Source organism: Tupaia chinensis, unplaced genomic scaffold (assembly GCF_000334495.1).
Source record: "Tupaia chinensis unplaced genomic scaffold, TupChi_1.0 Scaffold000415_1, whole genome shotgun sequence".
Classification (NCBI taxonomy): Eukaryota; Metazoa; Chordata; class Mammalia; order Scandentia; family Tupaiidae; genus Tupaia; species Tupaia belangeri.
Window position 1 is genome coordinate 825,162 of NW_006159920.1, and position 8,305 is coordinate 833,466.

The 8,305-nt window shown below is 40.6% G+C and overlaps 1 protein-coding gene across 7 annotated transcripts in view; it reads left to right on the forward strand.

Moving 5' to 3' along the window:
* Positions 1-8,305, forward strand: part of ZNF148 (zinc finger protein 148) — a 141,190-nt gene that overhangs the window by 16,958 nt on the left and 115,927 nt on the right. Inside the window, exon 1 of one of the 7 annotated variants that reach the window (XM_014590172.2) lies at positions 314-331. The exons of the other annotated variants lie outside the window; for them this stretch is intronic. The gene's annotated coding sequence lies outside the window, so the exon portion shown is untranslated. Of the gene's footprint in view, positions 1-313; positions 332-8,305 lie in introns of those variants that run through there. 7 annotated transcript variants of the gene reach the window in all.

Consider the following 8,305-nt stretch of genomic DNA (forward strand, 5'->3'; position numbering starts at 1 on the left):
GGGCGGGGGGAGGGGGATCCCGCCGACCGTCTAAGCAGCCCTTCGCACGCCGCTCGCACGGCGGCTTCCTCTTGGTGTGTGTGTGTGTGTGTGTGCGTGTGCGCGTGTGTGCGTGTGCGCGTGTGTGCGCGCTCCTGAGCCCGCCTCTGCGCCCATGTGCAGGTAGGCGGCTGAGAGGCTGGGGCCTTTCCTGCCTAGGTGGCTGGCGCCACGCCTGGGCCCTCTGCGAGCGCTGGGGCCCCACCGCGGCCGGCCTTGCAGACACGGCGTCTTCCGGGTCGGCCCAGCTGGCGCAGTCAGGTCCCCTTCGCCCTGCAAGATGGGAAACTTTGTGAGTTCTCGGCCGCTAACAAGTGTCCTCTGGACAGCGGGGGCTGCAGAAGGCTAATGGACACTCGCTTTCCCCTCCTTAACTCTCTTTTCCAAATCTTCTCTTGGACTACATTGTGTTTACAGTTTTACGGTCTACGAAAAGGTCAGGCGGGTAATTAGGTCTAGTAGACAGTATTTTGTACTTGATACCAAGAGGGAAAAATGTATGCCCGTATTTTTACATTGGTTGCACTAGTCAAACCTGCATGTTTAGTGGTAAGAACGATCCTAAAGGCCTTTCCAGAATTAGGCTATGGGGCAACTTTTTACTCTCCAGACTTTACTTAGCACTTTTTGCAGTGCCAGGAAAGAACTTCTTGTGCAGTAGACTAAAAGCTAGCTAAGAAATGCAAAAGTTGAAGCTTTTCCCGATGGCTTGAATTTAAAACAGCTTTTTTTTTTTTTTTTTTACATAGTAACTGATTTGTTTAGTTCCTATATAGAATTCTGCAAGATTGAACGTAGTGTGATTTAGAAAAGAGCATTTTTTATTAATTTATAGAGGGCAGTGGTAAAGGCATCGCACAGTTTCAAAATTTCAAGTATGTTAAATGTTGCTATAAATAAAACTCTATTCAGATTTTTAGATTTAGTAAATCTAAAAATATGTTTGCAGTTGTCCTTTGGGTGCAGGAGGAAGTCCTGGGTTTCTCTGTGATTGTTTCTGGGCAGATTTTCGGTATTGTCAGCATGATACTGGTGTAGAACCTTAACCTGGGTGAATAATTTGCTTGAGATTACCAGTCTCTTTTGCAGCTGGGAATAGACTCTGGGTCTCTTATTCCCAGTCTGCTGACCTATCCAAGAATAGACTAAGGAAACTGGGTATTTGTCTGTTTGGTGGAAAATATGGCCGAATTGATTTTGTAGTGAGTGTTAAAGAGTCAAAAAGTGAACTGTACATGTATCATTTTCTGTGTAACATTTAATGTATTTTTTCTGCTCTGGCCTTTCTTTAAAAACATAAGGGATTTGAAGATATTTCTCAGTGGGATTTGTATCCCATTTACCTTTGGTTAAAACACAGATGCTTACAATATTTAACTGGGTAGATGTGTTTTTCATGTGGGTATTCTCAGTGCTTAGAAAATATTAACTGGGGAATGTTCAACCCCTTTGCACATGCTAGAGAGAAGAGGAATTATGTTAACTTCATTTATCTCTATTAAAAACCCCTTTACTTTGGACCTCTTTACTGAGGATACTTAACAAGGCACTGATGGAATGAATACCTGTGAATTCCCCCACAGGTTTATGTACTGTTACTCTCTGCATTAGCCACACACAGTAGTATTTGGCTAGTATTTTTTAGTTGTCCTCATATAGAAAGGTACCTTTTCATAGTACATGAGGTGCAGTTGGACCTTTTAATTTTGTTAGAAAGCATTCCTAGCTTTTCCGTATCACAAAAGCAGTCTTTCTTCTTTCTTCCCATCTCCAATTTTAATCTAACACAGTGTTTCTCAAACTAGAGGCGATCCTGACAGTCTCTGGAGACATTTCTTACTGTCATGATAGGATTCTAATGCATCTAGTGGGTAGATGTCCAAAATTCTGTTATGTACACGACAGCCCTCACAACAGAAATCACCCGGTATCGATGTCAGACATTTTCCCAAAGTTGTTACTAGAATGATCTTGGGTTGAAGGTTATTAAGTAATAATAATTACTTAATATATATTAGAACATTTGAACGTAGGATTTTGGAACTGGTAGGTTGACAGATATAAATCCTTCAGTATGTAGATAAGGAAACCAGACTTGAAAGAGATCATGACATACCTAGTGTCCCACAGGTAATGCAGAGCTCAGGCCTCTTGATAATTCTATTATAACTTAGTTTTAATTTACTTATTTAATTAAATTGAAGTTTAATCATTAACTGAGGAAAGGGGTATTATATAATTTTTGTGCAACACACAAGATTTTTATTAATTAATTATGAGAGAGGTTTTGCTATAGGGCATGTATGCTTTCTGGAGAGACAGAGAGACAGAGACAGAAAGCTAGAAATCACCCTTAAGGGGGATGGCCACACCATGATCCCTTCTCCATTCTCCTCTTGGGATTTTGGGCATGCACGTACATGTGTATGGTGTGGATTTTAACCTGCTGGTTCTAAAACTCTAACCATAGTCGACTACTTGAGAGTCTAGTGACCTAACCATTACAACATCTGCTGGGTTTGATTTTGATTTTTTATTTTATTTATTGAAAGTCATTCTCTTTGTTTGTTTGTTTTTGTTTTTTGGAGAGGTTTTTGCCATAGGGCGCATGTGCTTGCTCACCAGAAAGATAGAGACAGAGAGACAGAAAGTGAGAAATCACCCCCCAGGGGGGATAGCCACACCACAATCCCTTCTCATCCATTCTCTTCTCAGGATCTTGGGCACATACTTAAACTCGCCCAGCGTGAGTTTAAGTCACTGGGTCCGGGACCTGAACTGCAGTCAACTACATGGGGGTCCAGAGACATAGCCATTCTGCCAACTGCTGGTCCCAAAAGTCACTCATTTGTTATATTAGTAGTTTTTTTTGTTTGTTTGTTTGTTTTTTTTTTGAGATTTTCATTACAGGGTGCATGTACTCACCAAAGAGACAGAGACAGAGAGATAGAAATTGGGAAATCACTCCCCAAGGAGGATGGCCATGCCACAGTCCCTTCTTCATTCTTTTCTTGCTATCTTGGGTGTATAAGCACATGCACCTGGTGTGAGTTTAAGCCACTGGGTCCGGGACTTGAACCTTGGTTAGCTACATGGGAGTTCAGTGATATAGCCATTACGCTAACTGCTGGTCCCCCATATATTTCTTGTTTTAAATTTGTCAGTGCATGTGTTTCCCTGAGAGAGAGACAGAGAAATAGGGAAGAAATCACCTCCCATGGGGAATGGTCTTTTTCTTCCATTTCTTCTTACTTTTGGCATTTTGGGCACACAGGCACTTAACACCCAGCTTGTTTTTCAAGCTGCTGGATCTAGTACTTGAACCAAATGGTCAACATGTAGGATCCAATTAGACCATTGGCTGGCTTAACAAAAACAAATTTAAGTAATTAAAGATTCACAATAGGGGCTGGTCCTGAAGTGCTGTGGTCAAGTGCTGTGCTTAGAGAGCCGGCTCTCACATGACCAATTGTGGTTTGAATCCTGCTTGTTAAAAATGTGGGGCATGTGTATGTGCATACCCCAAATCCTGACAGGATGGAGAAATGGAGGAAAAGGATTGAAACATCACCATGCCTTATTGGAGAGTTCTCTCTCTCTAAACAGCTCACCTGTCTTCTGGCAATAAAAACAAACTAGTTTTAAAATAAGTAATTGTATTTTTTGAAATATTCCTTTTCAGTGAATTACTGTTACTTTATCAGATTCACAAGTTTGTTGAATTTTTGAGGATGGTATTGTAACCTTTGTAAATTTTTCAGCATCTGATTTTTTGAGGGTTCTTAATCTTTCTTCCTCTCCTCACTTCACTCTCCCCCACAAAAGAGAAAGAAACAAACTTAGGAAGAAAAGAAACTTCTAAACTTTGCTAGAGTGGCTACCATTTTACACTGTCATTAGTAATGTATAAGATCTGCTTTTTCTGAATCCTTGACAGCATTTAGTATTATTGCTGTTTTAAATTTTAGCCGTTCTAAGTGGTATAGTGATATTTTATTGTAGTTTTACATTTCTCTGATAGCTAATGGTACTGAACATCTTTTCATGTTTTTATTTTCTACCTAGATCTTCTTTTTGGTGAAATGCTGTTTATGTCTTTTGCTCATTTTCTAATTAGAATTTTTTGTTGTTGATTTTTAGGCTTTTTTTTTTTATAGAGCATTTTTTTTTTTTTTTTGCTATAGTTTGTGTGTGCTCACCAGATAGACAGAGTTTATGTGTGTGCTCACCAGATAGACAGAAAGTGAGAAATCACCCCTCACAGGAGATGGCCACGCCACAGTCCCTTCTCTTCCATTCTCCTTTTGGAATTTTGGGCATGCATGCACATGGACCCAGTGTGTTTCAAGCTGCTGGGTTCGGGACTAGAACCACGGCTGGACATGTGGATATCTAGCAATGTAACCATTACGCCATCTGCTGGGCTCAGAGTTGTTTATGTTTTATATTATTTATTTATGTTATTGCCAGAGGGTCTGTGTGCTTGTGGAGGGGTGGGGTGGGAGGGAGCAGAAGCACCCTTTAATGATGTGACACTGTCATGCTGCAGCCCTTATTTTTCTCCATTTCTTCATCCTGTCAGAATTTTGGGCATGCATGCTCACCTAGCATGTTTTTTTAAGCTGTTGTGACTTGAATTTGAACAATTGTCAGCCTCATAAGGTCCCACTCCCAATGCACAGCATTTTGGGGCTGGCCCAATTTTTTGTATCTTTATTCTAGGTATGAAACCTGTTAGATATGTGGTTTACAAACATTTTCTCTCATCATCAGTCTGTAGCTCATCTTTTCATCTTAAGGTCTTTTGCAGGACAGACTTTTATTTATTTGTTTTAAGTTTTGCTATTAGTGCATGTGCTCGCCCGAAACAGAAAGAGAGAAGGTGAAAGTAAGAAAGCACCCCCCAATGGCCACACAGCAATCCTTTCTGCTCCATGCTCTTCTCAGGATTTTGGGCATACGTGCACATGCGTTTGGTGTGTTTTTCTCTTTTTTTTAAAAAAAAAAACAAAAAAACCCAAAAAAAACGGTTTTTGCGATAGGGCACATGCACCTGCCAGAAAAAGAGCCTAGTGAGAAGGAAAATGAGAAATCACCCTCTGGGGGGATGGCCATGCTACAGTCCTCTCTCCTCCATTCTCCTGAGATTTTGAGCATGTACACACAAGCACCCAATGTAATTTTTAAGCTGCCTGGTCTGTGACTCAAACTGGTCAACCTTCTAGGAGTCCAGTGCCATAACCACTGTGTCACCTGCTGGCCTCTTGCCTGATGCGTTTTTCAAGCTGCTGGATCTGGTTCTCAAATTGTACAGTCAGTCATGTGGTACCACCTTCCTTAACCACCATGCCACTGACTGGTCTTGGGCAGACATTTTAAATTTTGTTGAAGTCTAGGTTATTTCTTTTATTGGAGCATGTTTTTGGTGTCAAGTCTAAGAACACTTTGCTTAGATCCTGAAGGATTCTTCCTGTGTTTCTCTGGGAGTTTTATGGTTTTAATGTTTTATGTTTAAATTCATTATCTATTTTGCATTAATTTTTGTATATGGCTGTGTGGTTTATGTCAGAAGGTTTTTTTTCTGTTGTTATTTTTTTTACTTGTGAATGCCCAGTTCTAGCACTGTTTTATGAAGAGATTATCATTTTTCCTTCTATTGAAATTTTTTGTCCCTTTGTCAAAAAGCAGTTGAATATATTTATGTTCATCTATTTTTGGGTTCCCTATACAGTTCTGTCGATCTACATGTCTGTCTTTCCTCCAGTGCCTTATTGTTTTGGTTATTATAACTATATAGTAATTCTTATTGGGTAGAGTACTTCTTCCCACTTTATTCCTTATCAAGATTGTTTTAGCTCTTTTGATTTCTTTGTCTTTTTTCTTTTTTTTTTGTTTAAGGTTTTTGCTGTAGCCGTGTGTGGGCAGTGAGAAGGAAAGTGAGAAATCACCCCCTTTCCCCCCCCAGGGAGGATGACCATGCCATAGTCCCTCTTCCTCCATTCTTTTCCTGGGATTTTGGGCACACACATATGCACCCACAGTGATTTGCAAGACACCATGTCCAGGATTGGAACTGCAGTGGGCCTTGTGGGTGCTCAGCACCTTAACCATTACACCACCTGCTGACCCTCTTTGCCTTTTCATATAAATTTTGGGTTACTCTTATTTGTATCTATGAAAAAATTTTTAGAGTTTGGTAGGAATAAACCTATAGTTCAGTTTGAGAAGAATTTATTTTTATGAAGCTGTTTAATCTGTGATGATGGGTTCTTTCTCCACTTACTTAGATCTTCTTTATTATTATTTTTTATTATTTATTTATGTATTTATTGTTTGGGAGAGGTTTTTGCTACAGGGCATGTGCACTTGCCAGAAAGACAGAAAGAGACAGAGAGACAGAAAGCGAGAAATCACTTGGTGGGGGGGAGATGGCCACGCCGCAATCCCGTCTCCTCCATTCTCCTCTCAGGCGGGATCTTGGGCACACACGCTCATGCGCCTGGCATGAGTTTAAGCAACGGGGTCCAGGACTTGAACCACGGTCAACTACATGGGAGTCCAGCAACATAGCCATTACGCCAACTGCTGGTCCCTATTATTATTATTATTTTACCAGAAGATGCGTGTGCTTGCCAGAGAGATAAAGAAAGAGAACTCCCAACTGGGGTCTGGTCACATTGCGAATTTTTTCCTTGTTTTTCCATCCTGTCAAAATTTTGGCCATGCTTGTTCATGTGCTTGGCATGTTTTTAAAACTGCTGGTGCCAGGATTCTAACTGAAGTTGGTCATGTGGGATCCAGTTTACTTTGTTCCCTATGTAAAGCATTTACCTGGTGCTATGGAAGTAGCCCTTCCATTGATTTTTTTTTTTAAAATATGCTGTAGGGTGTGCATGCTCACTGGAGAAAGACATGTGCATGTTTTTATATGAATGTTTTTATTTTTTTTTTTGTATGTACATCTAGGACTAGAATTGCTGAAATCATATGCTACTTCAGAGTTTAACAATTTGAGGAACTTCCAGGCTGTTTGGGAAAGGGGGACCTAAAAGATTTGTGTTGATAACTAGTGGCCATTGTTTTAATCAGTCATGTCCATGTATGTGATTTTATGTAAAATTTATGTTAGCTATGTAAAATTTATATGAAAAAGCAAACCAGAAGAGATGATCTTAACAAAAGAGAATAAAGTAGGAAGACTTACTATATAGCTATTTGGTCATTAGAAAAGTCATGATGTATTTTCGTATGTTTCTATGCAAAAATGCTTCATGACTTTTCTGATGACCCAATATAATAACCAAGACAGGCACTAGAAGTTTTTATAAATCCAAAAAGTCAGAATTTGGGGAGCTCTTGATAAGTTGGACATATGGCACTGTTGGAGGGGGTGGTATGCCTGAACAAAGTGTGGAAACTGCATACCCTCCCACATGGGTTGCCCTGTGTATCATTTCACCAGGCTATTCATTGGTATACTCTACAGTACCCTTTAAAATAAACGTGTACATGTGATTCCTTGAGTCTGTGAAGCCATTGTAGCAAACCGATTGAACCTAAGGAGGTGGTTGTAGGAATCTCAATTTATTGCCAGTTGGTCAGAAGTTCCAGATGCCTGGATTTATGTCTGGCATACAAAGTGGGGGAAGTCTTGTCCATTGAGCCCTCAACCCGAAGGAACTTTTTTGGAGAGGTTTTTGCTATAGAGCGTGGGCGCTTGCCAGAAAGACAGAGACAGAAAGATAGAAAGCGAGAAATCACCCCCCAGGGGGGATGACCACGCCACAATCCCTTCTTCATTCTCCTTTCTGGACCTTGGGCATACATACACACGTGCCTGGCGTGAGTTTAAGCCATTGAATCCGGGGCTCTAACCGTGGTTGACTACATGGGAGTCCAGCAACGTAGCCATTATGCCATCAACTGGTCCCCCAAAAGGACCTCTTGATAGTGTCAGAATTTATTTGAATTGGAGGAGACCTAGGTGGTGTCTGCAGAATTGATGGCCTAATTGGTGTGCTGGGGGAAAAAATTCTACACTTTGGTTCACAGATGAGGTTAATGTTTTGAGTGTAGTAGAAAGAAACTGAGTTTTTTGTATATACTAAAGTGTGTGAAGTGTTATTTACAGATTTTGATTTGCATGCCTCTGATAGCTAATGATGTTGAGCATCTTTTCATGTCCTTATTAGCTTTTGTATGTTTTCTTTGGCGAAATGTCTGTTTAGATCCTTTGGCCTCCCCCCCCCCCCCGCTTTGGACTGGG